The 23,694-nt window shown below is 26.3% G+C and overlaps 1 long non-coding RNA gene across 1 annotated transcript in view; it reads right to left on the reverse strand.

Annotated features, from left to right (window-relative positions):
- LOC136089412 (uncharacterized) overlaps window positions 1-22,409 on the reverse strand; it is a 41,412-nt gene extending 19,003 nt beyond the window's left edge. Inside the window, exon 1 of the long non-coding RNA XR_010643025.1 lies at window positions 22,171-22,409. This is a non-coding gene — a long non-coding RNA (uncharacterized LOC136089412). The remainder of the gene's footprint in view (window positions 1-22,170) is intronic.
- Window positions 22,410-23,694: the final 1,285 nt, after the last annotated feature.

Here is a 23,694-nt window from a genome sequence, read left to right on the forward strand (position 1 = left end):
TCAGGTTAACTTAAATGGATCGAAATTAAATCTGCATATTTTACCAGGGTTCCCACTCCTCCTTAAAAACCTTAAATATCCTTAAAAAATAAAAACATCCTTAAATGTCCTTAAATAACCTTAAAATAAGTTAATACTTGACTGCTCACCTTTAAATATCAAACCACTCTTGTTATCGTCTACCTGCCTGTTTTATGAACGTACATCTGGTAAACTAATCTGGAAAATAATATTTACAATTTTATTGCTATTTATCGATCAAATCCAATCATTTAACTGCCCAGTTACAACTCCAACAACCTGCAACCTAAGTCTAGCTGGGATTCTAGAGATCTACAACATGATTCAAAGAGTTCAATCTCCAACTCGCATATCATCTACTACCGTTTAGCCAACTTGCTTGATCTGGTAATAAATCGACATGATAACATTTCACTCAACAATATTGAAGTAACTGATAAGGATATTTCAGATCTCTATATGATTCGGGTTTATCATCAACCTTCAAATAGTAAAACTGTTTGGTTTTCAAAACGAAACTCTAGAAAACTAAACTTGTCATGCTTTATAAAAGAATTGCAAGTGATGCCATGTTGCTTATCACCTGAAAATAATATGGATCATTATGCTGAATAAATAAGAGCAAATATAACAACTGTTTCGGAAATATTCAAATCAACCTGGTAAACATGATGATAAATGGTTATCCTAAAATTCCATGAATAAAAAAATCAGACCTCGTAAACTAGAGCTTGTTGCAAAAAAACTGTAAACTTTTCATATAAAAAACTATATTGAATTGCATGTTGTGAGGCATCAGCAGCAATTCATAAATCCAGATGTAATCATTGTAAGGCAAAACTAAATTCAGCATATGGTAATCGGAAAGAAACATGAAATATTGGCAAGAAATTACTACATTCAAATAGTTCTAAAACCAAAAATACAATACCAGAAGCAAAATGCAATATAATAAGTCAATATTTTATATGCAAACTTGAATGTATAAAAAATACTATCCAGGAAAGGCTTGCAAAAAACCTTAAGTTCTTAGAGTTATATCCCCCGGTAAATATTTTAACGACATTTGGTACAGTCACACTTACAGATGTGTCAAAATTAATCAAAGCTCTCAAACCTAAGAAATCGCCACCTGATATTATTCCAACAAACATCATTAAATCTTGTTAAGAACTTTTTAGTCCAATTATAGCTCACTTTACTGACCTCTCATTCAAATCTGGAATCTTCCCAGCCTTATATAAAGTTGGTCAAATAACACCAATACCCAAAAAATCAGTACTAGCAGAATTTGACTTATCAAATCTACGCCCAATATCAAATCTTAATACAATTTTTAAAATTCTTGAAAAGCTTGCATTATCATGTCTTCTTTCACACTTAACTTTATCCATTAACTTCAATCTTTTACAATCTAATTTTAGATCGAATCACTCAACTGAAAGAGCACTCTTAAAGATATGCAATGACATCCTGCTAAACATTGATGATGCTTTGAATACTATGTTCCTATCTCTGGACTTATCTACAGCATTTGATATAATTGATCACAGCCTGCTGATTGCCCGTATTAAGGATGAATTTGGTGTCATAGATATTGCACTAAAATGGCTGACATCATACTTGCACTCTCAAATATCTTTTGTTTCTATTGGATCAGCAAAGTCTAGACTAATAGCAAGTTCAAAAGGAGTACCACAGGGTAGTGTATTAGGTCAATTTCTATTTTCCATGTTTGTTTCACCTATATATCGTATTATAGCTAAACTGGGTATCAATCATCATCAATATGCTAATGATACTCAACTTTATACTGTCATCAGCCTCAAATTTATACTGAAATCAGCTCAAATTTATACTGTCATCAGCCCAGGGAAAGATAACAATAACAAAATCAATTTTTTGCTAATGTAGTAACAAAGTGGTTTTTAGAAAATGTACTTCTGCTTAACTCAAATAAAATAGAAGCTGTTTTATTTGGATATAGAAAACAAATTAGCAAACATAAAAGTGATTCAAAAATTGTTTTTGCTGAAACAACACTAACTACGATAAATTCAGTAAAATTCCTTGTTGTCACCCTAGATTCATCGCTCTCTATGGACAAGCACATAAACAGCACTATTAAATCTTGCAATTACCATATTCGTGCACTTTGCCACATAAGTCATGTTTGACTAAAGAAGCCTCAAATACAATTGCATGTGGCATTGTTAACCCTCATCTTGACTTTTGTAATAGTCTTTTATCTAGTAATATCAAAAAAATATTAAAAACTCCAATAAATTCAAAATTCAAATATCTCTAATCATTTTCCATTCTCTTATTCATTTAAATTTAGAAATACTGCTGAAATCTCTTCATTGGTTACCGATAAATCAAAGAATAATCTATAAGATATCAGTTATCACATATAAAATTTTATAATCTAAATCTCTCATGCATATTCATTTAAAGTCCTAGAAGTCTGAACTTTAAAACAAAATACTAGATGATTAGACGGTTGTCAACCAACATGTCGTCAACAAAAAACTTCTCTGTCCTCAAAATCTTTTTGTATGACTGTACCTCGAACTTAGAACGGTTAATCTATGATCACGCGGAACTTAACCGCTTTAGAAGCATTTAAAAAAAAAAATAATATATGAACTTTTTCAAAACGCTTTTTCAAACTCACTGAATTACTTCATCGCTATTGTGATTGTTTTAATATAATGGCAATTTAATCTCTAATTATTATTTATATTATTATTATTATTATTATGATTATTATTAAATATATATGTATATATATATATATATATATATATATATATATATATATATATATATATATATATATATATATATATATATATATATATATAAATATATATATATATATATATATATATATATATATACATATATATATATATATATATATATATATATATATATATATATATATATATATATATATATATATATATATATATATATATATATATATATGGTCAAATCATTATATTTCAACCAATGGCATATGGGGCACCATCTTTGATTTTCTTAAATTTTACGTATCATTATGTACATTATATAGATAGGTTAAATTTGAAATTTCCAAGTGTAACGGTTTAGAAAATATAGCATTATAAACACTGCGCAGTGGCCCCCCTCGATTTAAGAATTGTAAAAACAGGTTACTTTAAAGCCTCTCAACTTTTTTCTAACTTCCAACAAGTGTCTCATTTTTTCAAAAAGTGTTTTCTGGTTTTTGTTAACTTGTATCATATTAGAAAAAAATTATCGTCTCCTCAACTTCAAAAACGGTTTGAAAAACGCTAAAAAAGGCCAAAGTGAAGTTAATTGTAGTACTTTTTTATTCTACAATAAGTACAGTTTAGTTTTCTGATTAGCTACTCTAATCTGCAACAAACAGACAAAAAATAAGCCGGTTGTTGCAGTTGCACTGAAATATAATTAAAAATGCGTTGTCCATTTGCCAAAAGTCTCATTTCCAGCCATTTTGAAATGCTCGTAATTTTTTCTAACACTTTGTATTGATCTAAGCTTAAAACCAGCTAAGACCATAAGATCCAACTATCTGAAAATGCAAACATTTTTTACTTGTTGCATACACATCAAAAATGGCAGCCTTTTAAAATAGCCCTACTTTTTAATAATTAAGGGTTGGATGCAATATTGGTGCCCCAGTGCCCCCCTTAACCTGTCTCATAGGAAAATCAATGGGGGCAACCAATTATAAACTGTTTTTAAAAAATGAAAGATATGGTTGATTGCCCCATGCTGATTTATATATACATATATATATATATATATATATATATACATATATATATATATATATATATATATATATATATATATTTGTTTGATATTTTAAAGATTGTTTTTGCAATTTTTCTTTATTTGTTTGTATTTTAGTTTTATTTATAAATTTATATAGTAGGTTCAATAATAATTCAATTCGATTCAATTTTTTATATTGAAGAAAATAATGAATTCTCGTTCTATTGGGATTGAACTAAAATTAGATAAAAATACTTCCTGCGGTCAGTCTAAAAATTCGGAAGTATTAAATAAGAAAAAATACTTGCTAACCTTAAAGAACTGAAATAAAAGATAATATTACGTATACAATTTGTACTTATCATAGGCTACAATTTATTTAATACTATCAAACATTTCATTAGTTACTCTGTGACCCTCTCTCAATTTATTCGAAGATTGTTAAAGAAAATCTGACAACTGTCAATTTGGAAAATAATCAATTGAACTCTGCTTTAATTTCTGGGAAAAAATATATTTTATATGCGTCAAATCAAGAATGTTGAAGCAGTTGAGGAGAGTAAAGTTCCAGATTATGTAGTACCGGATAACTCTGTTTTGGAAATTGATAATCTAAATCCGTGTCTTAAAAAATTTGGTCTGTCACCGATTAAAATATCATGAGCATGTTACGAAATGACAATAAAATAAAATAAAAAGTTAAGTTGTTAAATGAGTCTTTGAATACGTTTGAACAGGAAGTGTCACAAATTGCTACTCTTAAAATCTCCTCTTTAGATTATCTAGTAGAACAGCTAAAACAAAAGTTTTATAATGAGAATAGTATTTCAAGGAAAATAAAATTACTCATCTTAGTTCCTGTCCAGAGGACCATTCAGGAAACAATAAACTAATTTAAACAACGCAATATATGGTAAAGCAAGCAAGAGCTTTACGGGACAATAAAGGAATCCTTCGTGAAAGATCATCTGACTTAAGAAATCCAAAAAAATTGACTTCCGAAGTTATAAATTAAATTGTCAACTTTTATGAAAATGATAGTAAATATTGTCAGGTGCAAAAGATTATATTAGCATAAAAACATTTGAAAGTATAAAGCACATTCAGACTCATAAACAGTTAGACTCATGTTATGTAATCTTTCAGAACTATACTGTAAATAGAAGAATCAAAGTCTAATGATATAGTTAAGTTGGGATTAACAAAATTTGCTCTTTTAAGGCCAAAAAAAGTGCACTTGCTGGAAAACCTGGCACCCATACAGTCTGTGTTTGTATCCATCATCAAAATCAAAATCTAATGGTAAAAGCATTTAAAAATGAATTAAATTTAAATGAGCTGATGGCCTTAGCTGTATGCTAATTAGAAAATAAGTAATATATGTTTCACGAGTGTAAAAAGTGTTCCGGAAAAGAAAGAATTGAAATAAAGTTTAATGATTTGATTGGCAATCCAGCAAATGATATAATTTATAAAAAATACTTAAAAACTGATACATACTCCTTAAAAACAATAGTTAAAAACCTTGATGAGTTTCTTGAAGAGTTAACAATCAATTTATATGAACTCACAAAACATCATAATGTCAACAAATCTCAGACATACTTTTTAAAGCAGTTTTTAAAGAAAGCCTGAAACAAATGAATGTATTAAACAAATTGATTTTGCTGAAAATTTTTCATTTGTCATACAGGATGAAATTCAGGCATCAAATTTTTGTAAAAATCAGGCAACTATTCATCCATTTGTCATATATATGAAATCTTTAAATGGAAAACTGACCCTAGAAAGAAAAATGTTATTGCGTTATATCAGACAATCGATTCATAATAGTGAGGCAGTCTTTTCAAAAATTATATTTATTCTGAAAGAAGAATATCCAAGAATTCAAAAGATTCATTATTTCACTGATGGTGCAGGCAGCCAGTATAAAAATAGGTAGGTTAATTTTTTAGTTCACATCATTCAAAATACTCTGATTAACCAATTCTAAACAAACCATATTCGGCTATTGGAATGATGTTTTTCAAATTTGCTATAGAATAATTGGGATATTATTTTTTTATTAAATTTAAAAATTTCACTATATGAATATAACTTTTCTTAATGTATTATAGGTTTAATTTGAAAAACCTTTGCTTTCATGAAAAAGTCTACGGGCTGAAAGCAGATTGGCATTTTTTTGGCACTGCACATGGAAAAAGTGCATGTGACAGTGAAAAGAGTAATTAATAACCTGTCTCTTCAAAGGCTAATTGGAAATCAAATTTCGACACCAAAAGACGATTTAGTTGCCTAAGAAAATTTTAAAACATCAGGTATAGCACTTTGTTGTCTAAATGCGCAAGGATTTTGGTTGAGATTTATTTTCAAATCATGGATGTCTTGTATCCAATATTGTTTTAAACTTTTATTTGAAATAAAGAAAATAGCTTATATTAGTCTTAATTGTAAAATGTCAATCCTAATAAAAAAAATTTTGAACATTTTGCTATAAGTTTTTTATATGGAAATTTATAAAGAAAATGGTACTTTAAAACAAGAGCTTACTAAATATATTATTAAAATTATGCTCTTGGATTATGAGATTTATGTGAAAATTTATTTTAGATTTCTCCATATTCCTGAAAACAAAACACCTGTACTTGCTAAACGATTTGAGATTGTTCCTGCTTTCAAAGGAGTCCGCTCATATCATAGTTGCTCACATCTATCGTGTTATTTAAAAGCTTATGTAACATCAATGAGCACAACATTTGACATTTTTCACATACTGGAAGATACTTGTATTAATACACAAAAGCCAGTCATTGTTGACATCAATATTGTTGATTGGGTATTAGCGCATTACTTTGATGAATTTTTTCCTGGAAAGGTAATAGATGTTAAAGATGACCTATATATCTGTTTGTTTACATAAAGCTGGCAATTATTTCAAATATCCGAAAACACCAGATATCCATTGGTACACAGATAACCATATTCAAAAACCAGATAAACATATCCAAAAAACACCAGATACCCATAACCCTAACCATGACGGTATCCAGTTAATGACATTATTGCCACATTACATGAGCCTGAGCTCCAAAACACAAGAGGATTTTACTCCTGTTTAATAAAAAACAAGATAAATTATGCTGTATTAATTGTTTTAAATTAGCAACTAATTATCAATTAAAAAGAAAAAAAGAAACCTAATAATTTACCTAATTATCAATTAAAAAGTAAAAACGAAACCTAATAATCGGTTCGTAACAAATTTCGACTTTTTTCTTTATTAATCATTATTTATTTTTATTATAGAAGTTATTACATTTTTAGGCACCATGATGTATCAATAATAATCCCCTTTATATATTCTGAAAGTCTTATTAAAAAATGATCAACATTATTTTGTAAAAAATGTCATTAACTTTGAGATATAGCACTCCTTAATTGAGCAAACTATGTTTAAAGTATTATTGTTAAATCACTGTGTAACATTAATACTGGGTTTTAGCAAGTTTCTGCCGCTTTAATTGTGCCCCTTATTGTTACCCAGGTTAAAAAATAGATCAGCATGGGGCAATCAACCATATCTTTTAATTTTTTTAAAAACAATTTATAATCATTTGCAGCCATTGAATATGCTTATAGGCATGTTAGGGGGACATAGGGCAACGACAATGCATTCAACCCTTAATAATTAAAAAGTAGGGCTATTTTAAAATGCTGCCATTTTTGTTGCCAATGCAACAAGTAAAAAGAGTTTGCATTTTCAGATAGTTGGATCTTATGGTCTTAACTGCTGTTAAGCTTAGATCAATACAAAGTGTTTGTATTGATCTAATAAGCTTATTATTGTATTGATCTAATAAGCTTTTTATTGATCTATTAAGCTTTATTATTGAGCTAATAAACTAATAATCTAATAAGCTTTACTATCTAATAAGCTTTTTATTGATCTAATAAGCTTTATTATTGTATTGATCTAATAAGCTTAGATCAATACAAAGTGTTTGTATTGATCTAAGCTTGTACAAAATTACGAGCATTTCAAAATGGCTGGAAATGAGATTTTTTTGGCAAACGGACAACGCATTTTTAGATATATTTCAGTGCAACTGCAACAGCCGGCTTATTTTTTGCCTGTTTGTTGCAGATTAGAGTAGCTAATCAGAAAACTAAACTGTAAGGACTTGTTGTAGAATAGAAAAGTACAACAATTAACTTCAGTTTGGCCTTTTTTAGTATTTTTAATTTTTTTTCAAAGGTAATTTTTTTCTAATATGATACAAGTTACCAAAAACCAGTATTTTTAATACAGAGCTACCCAGAAAACGCTTCTAGACAAAAAGAGACACTTGTTGAAAATTAGAAAAAGTTATAAGGCTTTAAAGTAACCTGTTCTTAAATTGAAGATGGCCGCTTCGCAGTGTTTATAAAGCTATATTTTCTAAACCGTTACACTGGGAAGTCTGAAATTTAACCTATATACATAATGTAGATAACAATATGCCCCACAAAGTTTTCTCAAAATTGGTTGAAATTTGATTTAACTTTATATATATATATATATATATATATATATATATATATATATATATATATATATATATATATATATATATATATATATATATATATATATATATATATATATATATGTATATATATATATATATATATGTATATATATATATATATATCAATTTATATATTATATTATTATATATATATATATATATATATATATATATATATATATATATATATATATATATATATATATATATATATATATATATATATATATATATGTTTATATATATATATATATATATATATATATATATATATATGTATATATATATATATATATATATATATATATATATATATATATATATATATATATATGTATATATATATATATATATATATATATATATATATATATGTATATATATATATATATATGAATGTATATATATATATATATATATATATATATATATATATATATATATATATATATATATATATATATATATATATATATATATATATACATATATATAGCATTGAAGCTACTTTATTATGTCTTTGTATGCTTAAATTGTAAATAAACACAAAATGTTTAAACTTTTAGTTATTTACTGGCTGTTAGACCTAAGTTTTCATTTGTGAAAAGATTTTTTTTGTGTATAACATAAGTTATTTACTTAAATAACTTATACTTAAAAAATAAGGTATTTATAACAACGTTAAAGTTGATAAAACGCTTTATTTAGGCATATTAAAAACCAATAAATAACGTTTTCAGAAAGACGTCCGTTCACCGCTTCGTATAGACGTTTAAAAAACCAATAAAAAACATTTTTACGGGACCATTAAAAAACGTTCGCGAAGCGTTTTTGTGCCCACTGGGGTTGATTTGTATTCAATGTGTGCAGCAATACAATATAGTAGATACAAATAGTACTTTTCGTTAGTCAAATAGTACTATTCGTTAAGCGAATGGTACTATTTGCTAAACAAATAGTACTATTCGCCTAATAAATTCGAGCTCTGGGCATATTTAGCGTACTCTCTCGCATTTATTTAAGCAATTAGTACTATTTGCTTAATAAATTCGAGCTCTGGGCATATATAGCGTCATTCAGTTAACGTCTTTAGACTTTTTTGACTGCAATTATTAATTTAAAGCAATGTGATGTTCAGACTGGAGAGCAACATTCTAAAATTGTTCTTATGTAAGTAGTAAAGGCTTTTAAGAGAACACATGGATCACGACTTTCAAAACATTCAAGTATTAAATATGCTAATATGTTTGCTGCACGGCCAACATTTGAAACATGAATTTTGTAATTTAGAAAAGAGCCCATAGTTGTATTAAGTTTTTTTAGATTTCTAGATTATGAACTCCTAATTTAAGATTGAATGACTATATTATGAACTCTTAATTTATGATTATATGTTTATAACATATAAACACTCTTAGAACAACACCTGCTTCCGTTTCAATAAGAAATTAAGCAAGTGCTATTTTACCTTGAAGCAGGTGCTATTATAAATTTGCAGTTTCCTAAATCAGCTATATAGTTTTATTCTGTCAGCATATAGCATAAGAGAACAATTAAAATTTTTGATTATATAGGGTAAACTGTTAACATATCATGAGAATAACGATCCAAAAGGTTACCATCAGGAACTTCACTAATAATGCTCAACTAAATAATTTTGACAATTTCCGTCTAAAACTGGTAAGCTCCTTTTGAGAGAGATGCTATGATTCAAATAAGGTGGTTATTTTTATACCATACAATAGAAGTTTTCTCATGAGTTTTCGGTTAAGCACTAAATTGAATGCTTCTTGGAAACTACTGTACATCACTTCGGTAATTAAATGGTTGTCTAGAGCTTTATTTTAATTATTTATTAACTCAAGAAGACTTGTGAAGACAGATCTTTTTATTCAAAAGCCATGTTAATCAGGTGTTATTGGATTATTACTACTTAAATAGTCGGCAAGTTTTGAAAACCAATACTTTCCATGACACAACAGCCGTTACATGCAAGAGAGATGGGTCTATAATTATTAGCATCTGAGGTGAATCATTCTTTAAAGATAGGTGAAATCAAAGCTTGAAGCAATGGTTTAGATAAGGAGCTTGAAGTAAAACTTGATTGAAATCAAATTTACTTCAAGAATTTTTTATTCAAAAACTAATACATATTATGTGTTCTAATTTCTTTAAAAGTATAATTGGTATACAGTCAGAACCAAACGATATGCTAGGTTTAATCTCTCCTGAAATGTTTACAATGTTGATGTTAGTAAAATTATTTTTTTCAATAGTTCCTTTATACTTTATTTTAAAAAAAAGTGGATTTTGTAAAAGCGGTTTTATTTTGCAACCTTCAGATAAATTAAATAATTTAAATTCAAACAAAGATATATATTGGAAATTATACTTTAAATGATACCTATGACAAATAAAAAGTTAACAACAATTATTTACACTGCCAGTTTTTTTTTTTAAATCAAACTTCAGTATTTTGAATGTCATAATAAAGTTTCTCTATTCGTAAATCTGCTTTTTTTCTGGCTAAACTTTTAAATTAAAACTAAATACTAATGTTCTAATGTTGCTCATTTTAGATTTTTACTTACCGATAAAAAACTCTTTTTAAACTTATATTTACCAGTCTTGTTGTAGATTTTTATTATGAGAACTTTACTTACTTTGTAAAAATGTAATTTGAGGCAAAACGTATTTTGCGACCACATTAGTATTGATTAAATCGTTGCACAATTCCTAAACAATAATCTTTATAACTTTTTAAATACTCAACTCTTTTGATAGTTTTAAAGGTACACTACCCAGTGGGCACTGAACGTAATAAATACGTCTTTTAAACGTCTATTTAACGTATTGGTCGTTTTTTAAACGCTTAAAAGTCGCTTTTTTAAGGTCCCGCGCCCTCTGGGTACGATACCAAACTTTTATAATTTTTTTTTGTTACGCATAATTATTTTTAAACTGCTTGTTAACCAAGAAGAGTTTTAATGGCATTTTGTCCGGACATCAATGGCTAGCATTATCAAGAAGCTGCATTTTAAGTTCACTTATCTCTATAATAATTGGATAGCGTATCTCTAATATCAAAATTGACGCCAAAATCGCCATATTGGAAAGCGCCAGAACGCTTAGCGGAATTTGAAAATATAGAGATTGAGATTAGAGATTTGTTTTTATTGTATTTTATTTGTATCTACTTAACCAAGTTATATATTCCAATAATATTATTATATTAAAAATGTTTGAAAGTGTTAAAATTGAAAAAGTAATGAAAAAAAGGGCAAATATTAAAGTTAAAAGAAATAGTGCAATAAACTATTTGATAATGTATATGCTTAATATAGATTTGTTACTTTAGTTGATTTTTTTATGTTAAAAATAAAATTACTTTGCTGAAAGTCAACTTGATATTTACTTTGGTTACTTTTGGATGTTTGTTGTTACAATTTTTAATTTATATCTTGTTGTTTTAATTTTGTTATTGTTTAATTTTTGGGGCTTTCTAATGTGGCGATTTTTAATTCAAAAAGTTAGAAATTTTATTTGGAGTTGCGCTATACCGTTATTATAAAGATCCGTGTTTAAAACTGCATTGCTTTAATAAATCTTTTTTTTTTTTTGATGCTTATGGTATTTTTTTTTTAACGCTTTATATTTTGCTGTTTATAAACAAGATAAATTTATAAATAACTTTTTTTGCAACACATATCAATAAGGTTATTATAAAGGGTTGTGTTATAGGACCTTTACTGTTTTAATAAATATTAACGATCTGCCTCACATTATGAATAATTCGATTGTTCATCATTTCGCTGACTACACTAATCTTCTATGCATGAATAAATCACTAGCAAAAATGATGGAGATCTGAATTAATTTTGTAAAAAAGTTAATTCAGATTTTTATCATTTGTGTCGTTGGTTAAATAGTAATCGTCTTTTCCTAAATATCAATAAAACTGATTTATTATTTTTCACACTCCAATAAAAAAGATTGATAGTAATAATGTGAAAATTAGAATAAATGGTAAAAGACTTTTCCTATCTAAATATATAGAATACCTTGGCTACTTCTTGACAAAAACCTATTAAATAAAAAACTCCCACGTGCCAATAGTATGATATCATTAATACGACACTATGTTCCCCAACATGTTTTAATATCAATTTACTATTCCTTGTTCTCCTCACATCTAAGTTATTGTTGCACTGTTTAGGGTCAAAAGGGCAGTTTTCTATTACATCGTGTAATCAGTTTACAACGCACTTCCTTAAGAATCATGACATTTTCTCCTTTACGATCTAATATCGAAAATAGATTTTCTGAATTAAAGATTCTAAAGTTTCAAGATCTTGTAAAGCTTTATATTACCTTTATATTGTGTTCGATTTTCTTCAAAACAAACTACCAAATTCGTTCAATAATTTTTTTATTAAAACAAGTGACGCACACAAATATTGCACTCGAAATACTGAAAATTTTAACTTGCACACTTCCTTTTTCAGCACTATCAAATATGGCAAGCTCTGTATAAAACATCAATGTATTTCTCACTGCAACCAAATAACACCATTTATAAAATTTTTTTTTTTTACTTAATACCCTTTTATTAATATTCTTCTTCTCAATCGAAACCAAATTAAGAAATTTTTATTTGAGTATATATTTAATGAGTATTAATTTTGTCTTATATTATTATTGCTTTTTTTTATATTATTGTATTTATAAAACTATTATTACTTTTATTTTATACTTTTTTTTTAACTCTACTAATATTACTATTATCATTAATTTACTTTTGTTTTTAAATTTTAATAATATTATTTATAATGATTATTAAATTACTTAACCGGGAAAGATGGCGGTCTAAATTCTAAGTTAAAGTTTAGAATATTTATTATTTTATCGAGTCGAAATTTATAATTATCAACTTATTATTAAATCAATCAAAAAGATATCAAAATAATTTAATTGAGAACGATATTATTACAAAGTAATCCTAAAGTAGCAAACAAAAATATGAGCCATAATTTGAATTATCTAACCAACAAGAAGAAAAGAAGCAAGAAGAAAAGTATAATATAAATAAAAAATGAGAAAAACCGAAAAAAAATAGCACGAATCTATTGGAAAGCTAAAGATTTAAAGATACTTAAACTTGTTATTTTTTCTTTTTGATGTTATTGGTTAGCCACATTTGCTTTTTATTTTTCTGGACAATTTATTAATATTTGTAGGTTACTTATTCTCATTACTTTACAAAATTATAATTGTATCTATATTGCCAATATTTCTAAAATAACATATAATTTATTCATATATATAAATATATTACCATATACCTATTTAACCTTTCAATTTATATTATTTATTATATCTTTGCATAACTATCATTTTTTATCATTTGAACTTTATTTATTATTGTACATTTACTTTTATTTATTCTTTTCTTTGTGCTTGTTTTAACATTTAATTTGTATATTTATTTCTATTTACTCTTTTCCTTGTGATTATTTTAACATTCTTCCCAAGTATATTGTTTCCATTTTATACGGGCTTGTTACTGTTTTTGTTAGTTGTCAACATCTACTTAATTTCTTCAGCACTGTCTACTTAACTTTGTATAACCTACAATGCAGATCTACTGAGCTATAGTGAATCTAATCCTATTTCCAACTACCTTGATACCTTATGTTCTTACTCGTTTAATCCTTCAAAATTCCTACATACTCGTATAATAGCTAAATCTCAAACACTCATTGATAACATCTTTATGAACTTCTACTCTTCTGATCATCTCTCAGGTAACCTAACTATTTCTATCTCGGTTCACGGTCCAACCAACCAAATAAAGGTAAAATTTCAAGACAATGTTTAAAAAAATTTGACTCTAACAAATTTATTCTAGAAATTTCTAAAATCAACTGGGAGCTTATGATTTTAAAAGATGACAATATTAATGAATCCATCAATCAATTTTTTAAATTGTTTAATAGAGTTTTTGACCAATGTGCCCCTATATAAACTTTGACTAAAAATCAAATCAAACTTAAACTTAAACCCTGGATCTCTAAAGCCTTACTTAAATCTATTTCTGATAAAAACAAACTCTATAAAATATTTGTAACATGTAAAAACATTATTACTAAAAATTAATTTTTCACAAAATTTAAGTTCTATAGAAATAAAATTGGCAACTTATTAAAATGTAGTAAAAAGTCATACTACATAACATATTTTAATAACAACATGAACAACATAAAAAATATATGGAAAGGCATAAAAGATATCATAAATATTAAAGCATTATTACATAAAACACCTACTCAGCTAAATCTGATTGAAAATATCATCACAGATCGTGCCACTGTTTTAAATATATTTAATAACTACTTTGTCTCATTTCGTGAAAAACTACTCAATAAAATCATGCCATCAAAATGTACTTATAGTGACTTTTTTAATTTGCCTAATGGTAATTCTTTCGTTATTCACCCTGTGAGTGAAGATGAGGTATCTAGACTTATTAATAATGCTCTTAAAAGTGATAAAAGTTATGAATCTAACAGCATATCTACATATTTTCATAAACTTACTTTCACATAATCTCCAAACCTCTTAGCATTATGGTAAATAATTCTTTTAAAAGTGGCAAATTCCCTGAAATTTTTTAAGTAGCTAAAGTCATTCCAATTTACAAAAAAGGTTCCTTACTAGACTTTTCTAACTATCGACCCATTTCCCTTCTTTCCAACGAAAGTAAACTTTTTGAGAAGGCTATGCATAACAGGCTATACAAGTTTCTAGAAAAATTTAAATGCTTGTACCAACATCATTATGGATTTGAAAGCAAACATTCCACAACCCCCGGGCTTATTGAAATTACTGAGAAGATTAGAAGAGCTCTAGATAATAAGCATTTTGCATGTGGGTGTTTATAGATTAGCTAAAAGCTTTTGATACTGTGGATCACTCCATCCTTCTCACAAAATTGAAATACTAAGGAATCAGAGGCATCCCACTAAAATGGTTTACTTCATATCTTCAAAACACTCAGTTTGTTTCCATTAATGGCACTAAATCTGATTACAAAATTGCTCAAATGGCGTCCCACAAGGTTCAGTTTTAGGACCACTTTATTTTCTTCTTTTTATTAATGACTTAAATACTGCTTTTAAATTTGCAACTGCTTACCATTTTGCTGATGATACTAACATGGTATTGGTTGACAAATCACTTAAAAAAAATCAACAAATATATTAATCATGATCTTGGAAATCTTGTTCAGTGACTTTATTCAAATAAACTTTCTCTCAATTCTAACAAAACAGAGCTAATCATCTTTAAATCCAATCTGGCACCAATTAATAAGCACTTAAATTTCAGACTAAGCGAACAAAAAATTTTATCTTTTAGACTCTATTAAATATCTTGGGAATAAAATTGATTCTAATTTTTCTTTTCAAGGCCACCTGAATGACTTAGCAATGAAGCACAGCAGATCTAATGAAATGCTAGCCAAAGTCCGCCATTATGTAAATCGAGATACTCTGCTAAATATTTATCATGCTACTTTTGGGTCCCATCTAAAATATGCATATCAAGAATGGGGAGAACCTCATAAGCAAACCATTTTAAGGTTGTCCCAACTTCAAAATAAAGCTTTGAAAATAATATATTTTTAGTACAATAACTTTAAATCTAATATGCTAAACCTAATTTCAAATATACTAAAATTAAACGACTTTGTGATATTCCTTAACTGCCAAAATGTCTGGAATTATTATCACAAAAATCTTCCCCTACCATTCAGCAATTTCTTTACAAATACAAATAGTCACTATCCTCTTCGCTCCATCAGTAGCTTAAATTCAGTTATTCTAAAACACCACTCTGCTAAATATGGAAAATTATCCATTAAAAATCAATCTATTACCTTATTCATAATTGTATATCAATTCGTGATGCTTCAGTTTTTTATTTGATATTTTTACCATTTTGAAAATTTTTTCTATGTGCCATTTTTAAACTTTTTTCAGTCTTATATCATTAATATTAGTATCAATATTTTGGCATTCTTTATTCATCCATCAATTCTCTACTTTGTACTAAATGCTTGTTGTCGCTGTCATTATTCACTAAATTTTTGTTGCTGCTGCTATTGTCCTTATTTAAAAAATTCTCCTTTTATTATAATTGTTATCATTTTGTTACTATTATTATTATTATTGTTGTTACTATTATCATTATTATTATAATTAAAATTATAGTTATCAGTCATTATTATTATTTTCATCATTGACTATAACGTTATGTTGTATATTCAGGTATTTACTTTATATTAATATTTGTACGTTTTGTAAATTTCCTTGAAATGTTATTACTATTTCGAAATATATTTGATTTGATTTGATTTGATAGTGATAGTGGTTCAATTGTAGTAATAGTTTTATGGATATTGTCCTAATTTTTGCGATTGTTATGTTTATTTTAATAATTTCTTTTCTTTTTGTTTTTTTTTTTTGTTTTTTTTCTTTTTTCTTTTTTTTTAAATTCTTTCTACGTTTTATATATATATATATATATATATATATATATATATATATATATATATATATATATATATATATATATATATATATATATATATATATATATATATATACATATATATATATATATATATATATATATACATATATATATATATATATATATATATATATATATATATATATATATATATATATATATATATATATTTATATATATATATATATATATATATATATTTAATTTTGTTTTGATTTTTTTTTGTTTTGCTTTTTTTTTTAATACTGTTTTGCTTTTTTTTTTCAATCCATTGACTAGTTTTTAACTATATGAGTGACACCTGACCTTATTTCATCAAATGAAAACCATTTTTAATACCAGACTAACCTCTTAAGATTCTTTCTAAAATCTGTCCTCTAGGGCAGAACCCCATTGACGCACAGGAGGCACAACTGCATTGTTTTGGTATTTAATATAGTTAAATAATTACGAATGACAATAGTTACAATTGTTTGAATGCGTTTATGTAAAAACTTAGAAATAGAAATAGTTTTGTCTAGTGAAGTTGGAAATTAGATTTTGTGTTTTTTTACTTTATTTTTATAAATAAGTTTTTGATTAAAATATAAAGCAAAGCTTATTTTATAATATCTGGTGATTATTATGTGAATTATTATTTAAATGGTGATTATCTTTTTACTGCAAGATGTATCCCTGACATCTTGCTCTGAACCAGAAACATTGTCTTCAACATTTATGGCTTCTTTCATGATTGCTACACCCAAAGAAATTGTAATTATTCCGAATAAGAAAACTCAGCATCCTTGAAAACGATGCCTTAAGGATAAAATAGTTATACTCACCAGTTTACCATATAAAGCGGAACTGGGAAAACACATGGTTCTAAAAACTATAAAAAAAAATGCTAAAACATTTGCCAAGACTGCAGAAACAAAAAAATGCTACACCAACGGAAATTGTAAGTATTTCGAACGAGAAAACTCAGACAGTAAATACAAAAAATGCCAACACAGTATGCAAACGTATAGCAAAATCAGTAAATAGTCTGAGCTGTGACAATTGTAAAAAAATGTACCACGAAAAGTGTACCCTCAACAATTTTTGTCGGAGTGCCTCACTATGGGGCAAAACTGTTTTTTCCACTAAGTGTAACTTTTGTGTAATAACATTTTCATAAACCATTTTATTTTATTTTTTAATTGTACCATTATAAAGTTTAATAATCAGGTTATTGAAATAAACTTTAAAAAAAAAGAAGCGTTTCATTATTATCATATAAAACTAATCCAATCGTTACGGAAGTGGTTATGCCCCAACATTTAAATCCACTTTAATTCCCCTATATATAAATATATAAACACAAAGATTTAATAATATAAACATAAAGAAATGAATTTATAATTAGTAAATACTTAAAATCAAGTAAAGTTTAGTTGAGTTACCAGTTTTTTTTAGGTTTTAGTTTTGTAATATTAAAAATTATTGTTATTATTTTTTTTGCTTAAAAATTGAATGAGTTTAATGACTTAACCATATATGTATTATCTTTTGGAATTCAATTCCACAACTTACAATTACGTAGTGCTATAGTTTAAAAGAAATTTTATTGATTAGGTCTCAAAAAATACTTTTTTTTTAGATTTATTTAAAACTTACAAATGGAGTTATGTTATAAATATATTCATAGATAAAAATTTCCGGTAAATGTTTATCTCTAATGTTCTGATGTTCAATTATCTTTTTAGGAGTTTATAATGCTCTCTTCATTTTTTTCTCCGTAAATGATTTTACAAGCATGTTATTGCAAACTAAGAATTTTATAAATTTTGTTATTTGTGTACTATCTCATGTAATATTAGCATAGTTAATAAAACAATTAATTAGAGAAAAGTATATTAGTTTTAGACGATTTATGTTTAACGACAAACTCGGTACGTCAGGCCAATGACCTTACTAATTTTTAATGGTAAAAATTTAAAATGGGGAAGCCAAGATAATTTCTAAAAATTTTATACATTTTTGTTTATTTGTTTATAATTTAAAAAAAGATCTGCTAATTTAAGTAAAAAGTTAGCTTTTTTGTTTTTTGTGAAGTTCGGTATACTCAGTTTTTTCGATGTTTAATGAAAATTTGTTTGCCATAGACCAATCATTTATCATACTTAGTTAAAATTCTGTCTGCATAAAGTCGTTTAATACTTTCTTAAAAAGAAATAGGTTGGTATCATCTTCAAAATACATATTTTTTTTTTTACTCTTGCATTATTCAAGTCATCGTTTGAGCTCAGTACTTTCCGATCGGATACAATAACTCGAGAAATACTTTTTAATCAGTGCATAAAATTCAAAAGACGCTTAGAAAGTAATGGTATTGTTTTGAGAGTTGGTTTCATTATAGCCTGAAGATTGCTTTCAGTGACCTTTTTCGATGCTGCGATTGACTTTTGCCTAAGTTTTTTGTCATATTTCAGTGGATTGTTGCTTTTCAACAAGATTCATTTAAAAATCAATTTGAGTGTCATTTTAATTGCAGCACTCTTTGTCTTCTAGGAGTAGTTGATCATGGCCAAATACGGTCAAAAAATAACTTTATTAGTCTTTTTATATTGATTAATAAATAGCAAAATACGTTTCTGAAGACATTCAGTGATGGTCAAATCAAATTTCAAAGTTCTTCGATTGACAAAAGGAGAACTCTTTATTCAACAAGAAAAAATTGCTTATCTCACGAGGTTTTTCGGAGCAAACTTTTCAGTCTGAATATACTAAAATTTGTTGCTTGGATAAACAACTTTTCAATGGTAATAATTTTGATGGCCAGGAAACTGTAAGAAATCCTTTTTGCAATGCGTTTTCTTGTCCTCAATAATGCATAAATTTTCTTGGTTAAAAAGTTTGACAAGCTTCCTTGCTTTTATCCATCAATTGATTTCTTCGGATTTTTTCCTTCAAACTCTTGTTTCTGCGTGCTTTTCTGACAAGAAAGCAACTGCGTTCTTACTTTTCGGTGAAATCTCTAGGGGGTTGGCATAGATTTAATATACTCAACGGATGATTGAATACACTTTGTTTTTATAATTTATATAACCATCATTTCTTTTTCTTTCAATAGTTTGAGTTTTCTTGTATAGCCTCAATATGACTCCTACTAAAAATTTAGCAACTTTTGACATTTTGAAACTTTTGAATGTGAGTAGGTTGGATTTTAAAAGAAAATTTCAAAAACCTTTTTTCGATTATTCAATTGCTTACTCGTTTTGGATCAATAGTATTAGTAAAACACCAATACAATTAAAAGCATGTGTATCGAACATCATTATAAAAAAGATTCGGAATTAATTCGTTAATTATTTCTAGAGTTAATGCTAAGTATATCGGTCAAAAAGTAGTGAGCCCAACCGGTATGTAAACTATAAATAAGAGAGGACCAAGTATTGAACCTTGTGGTCTTTGCACAGGATTTTAAGTATTCAATATTCCTCATTCAAAACATATTGTTTTTTTTTTTTTTATCTGTGACCTAACTTTGTGACATTTTTATATTAATCATATTATTCCTATAATGACTTACACTAAATTACCTATTTCAAGCATCAGCAACTCTACGCTATTTTTAAATTATTCAAACATTTCACAAAACTTTTTGCGTGCTCATCTAATTTAGTTTTGTTGTAATGAGTAAGAATTTCAACTTGGAGCGTTTTTATAAAACTTCTTATCGCCTTTTTAAAAATCGGTTAAATCTAACATCTAACATTGCTTCGACAATTAAATACCGTCTAATAATTACAATATAAGGTTTTTTAATCACATTGCGCTTAAAAAAAAAAAGCAATTTTAGTTTTAACACGTCATGAGCAAAAAAACACTGCATATAAAAGATAGAAGTTTTTATAGATTTGTAAACAATATTTAGAGTTAGTTGATTGTTATATTTTTCTCGTGTTTTTTTCAAGCAAATAAAAATAAATTGTCTTGATAAAAATTGGTAGTTTTTTTGCCGGATTTACAAAATCATATTTTCTATCCCTGCATTTAAAATAAAGCAATTTGTTTTTAAGCTAAAGTTTTTAAACAAACACAAAATAAAATCATCAAGCGATTTAATATGTTCTATACCGAAAAAACATTTTTTAAGAACGTAACAAACCTATAGCTAAACGGACTAAACGAACAAACGCAAGAAACCTATAGCTAAACGGAGAAGCAATAGATAAGGTTCAATCAAGTAGCAAAGACTGCATAAAACTTTAAAGTATTGTCTTAAACTTTAAAATTTAAATGCCATAAAACTCAAAAATAAAATAAATACTTAAAAGCTCAATCTTATTCCTCAATATTATTTGCGTACAGATTTTAGAAGATCTCTTATCGCGGAGCTTTTCTGCGTAACCAAATAGTTTTTAAAAGTTTTGATTTTTCTAAGAGCTAAGTTATTCCTGCTTTTAAAAATTTACTGAAAAAGTTATTTTGCTAATTGATTATATATTCAAGTTCAATTGAGCTCTATCTTTTTTACTGACATGTGATTCTTTAATGTAATGATTTGGTTTCATATAAATCTTTAATTTTGACGGATTTTTATATTTTAAATAATTGGAGTTTTTAAAAGTGTAAAACGGTATTATTTTATTAATGGTATTATTGTTAACGGTATATTATTGTATTCTTTAAATACCTGGCTCTATTTTTGTTAGATTATTAAACGAATCTCGGTGACAGGATATTAAAATCATCGTTGAATTTCAGTGTTCTTAAATTGTATGTACAATACCATGATCAAAATATATTTTAGGAAAAGTAAATAATAAAAAAAAAGAAAAGATAAAAAAAAAAAAAAGTGTTTACGTATTTGAAAATTTTTTTTTCGTCTTAAAACTTTTTTGTTTTTACCGGGATAATTGAACCTGTCATTTCGAAAAGGACATAGGTCCAAAATTTTTAGTTTTAGTTTATAAATTTAAATTAAAAATTTTAGTATGATTTATGCTTTTTTATAAAAAACAAAAGTTGCATAAGTTATATACGCTCTTTATTTATTTACTTCTGTGACTTATTTCTTTAGCATTGTTGGCATTATTTTAATAAAAATAAAATTTTTGTTGATTAAAGTCTTAATAAATGGACTTGTGCCCATTTCAAAATGACAGGTTCAATTTTTATAATTAAAAAAAATTAAAAAAAATTAAAAATAGAAATAAAAAAAAAAACTTACAAAAAAATAAGTAAGTGCAAAAATAACAGAGTGTTGGAGCGGATTCATCCCTTCACTGTAAAACATACGCCGTAAAATTAACTTGATATTCATTTTGCAATTTTGAAAATATCCTATACTTCTTACTAAACCTTTTTGAAAAGTATTTTAATAAATACTATTTACTGACGTTAAAACTTACAACCAAAATTTTTGCTTTACTAAACCTTTTATACTAATCCTAAAATTTTTCACAAGATTGTTTCATAAGTAATGCAACTGCAAAATTTGAAAAGGCGTGTTTTGTTATAATGTAGGGATTTGCAAGATGGTGTCTTGTGCAAAAACATAAGTGTACCCTTAAAAATTAAAATTTGTTGATATTTTCTCATAAAATAATATTCTTATAAAATAAATGCTACTTATAAATATATATAAAAAAATTTAATAAATTTAGAGTTTTAAAACATTTTTAAATATAATTGCAAGTTTTACCACTTTCACTCATTTTTAGTAAAAGGTCATCTAATTTATCTTAATTAAATAGCCCTAAAAATATTTAATTTTTTCCTAATTATAAAGAGGTTTATGAACTACTTTTGGTGAAAAAATGACTTATTTGCAATTTATTTATAGTTGACATTTTTACATACAAGTTAAGTAGCACCATATTAGGCTAAATAAAGTCAACTCAAACAATTATAAAAAATTCAAGAAAAATATTTAATAAATCAATAGTAAAAATCAAAAATAACGAATTATTTAAAGCTTGCATAAGTTAAACATGCGACTTAATAAATCAAATGTCTTTGACATAGGTCATGCATAATTTGCAGGGACAGTATTTCGGAATTCAGTTTTTGATCTTTCAGTATAAAATAGTAAGTCAGCTCTTATTCGTAATTATAACTTCTTTTAGAGTTATAATTACGAATAAAGAGCTGACTTACTATTTTATAAAATTTTGGCTTTTTAATTTAAAAGTTACAAAACTGGAAACTTATGGAAAGCCATTCTATACGCAAATTAAACCTGTTACAGAATACAATTTTTAATATTTTTAGATCGAAGTTCATTTAACTTCAAATAGTGATTTAAGTATACTTCTCCGGTGCTTAAATACAAAATATTTTATGCCACTGCAATTTTAACTATTAATGGACTAATATTGGCGCATTATAAAGCTGTTTAAGTATTGTTTCGTTAAAAGTAAACAATACTTTTTAAATTAAACTATAATTGAATCGTGTTTTAACAATGCTTTTTACTAAGTCAACCAAATACATGACTTATTAAGCAGTTTTAACAAGTAAAATATGCTCTAAGCAGTTAAGCAGTTTTAACAAATAAAATATGCTCTACAAAATCTACCTTTTTTTTTCTACGCTTTACCTGATAAAAGCAAACTTATTAACATAAATAAATTTTATAATAGTGATTACCAAAAACACTTTCATTTCTAAAAAAAAGTAAGTAATTTGCGTAACAAAATGAATATCTTCAAAAAAACTTTGTCGCTGTAAATAAAAAACATTTTTTTCAGTT

Source organism: Hydra vulgaris, chromosome 13, assembly GCF_038396675.1.
Source record: "Hydra vulgaris chromosome 13, alternate assembly HydraT2T_AEP".
Taxonomy (NCBI): domain Eukaryota; kingdom Metazoa; phylum Cnidaria; class Hydrozoa; order Anthoathecata; family Hydridae; genus Hydra; species Hydra vulgaris.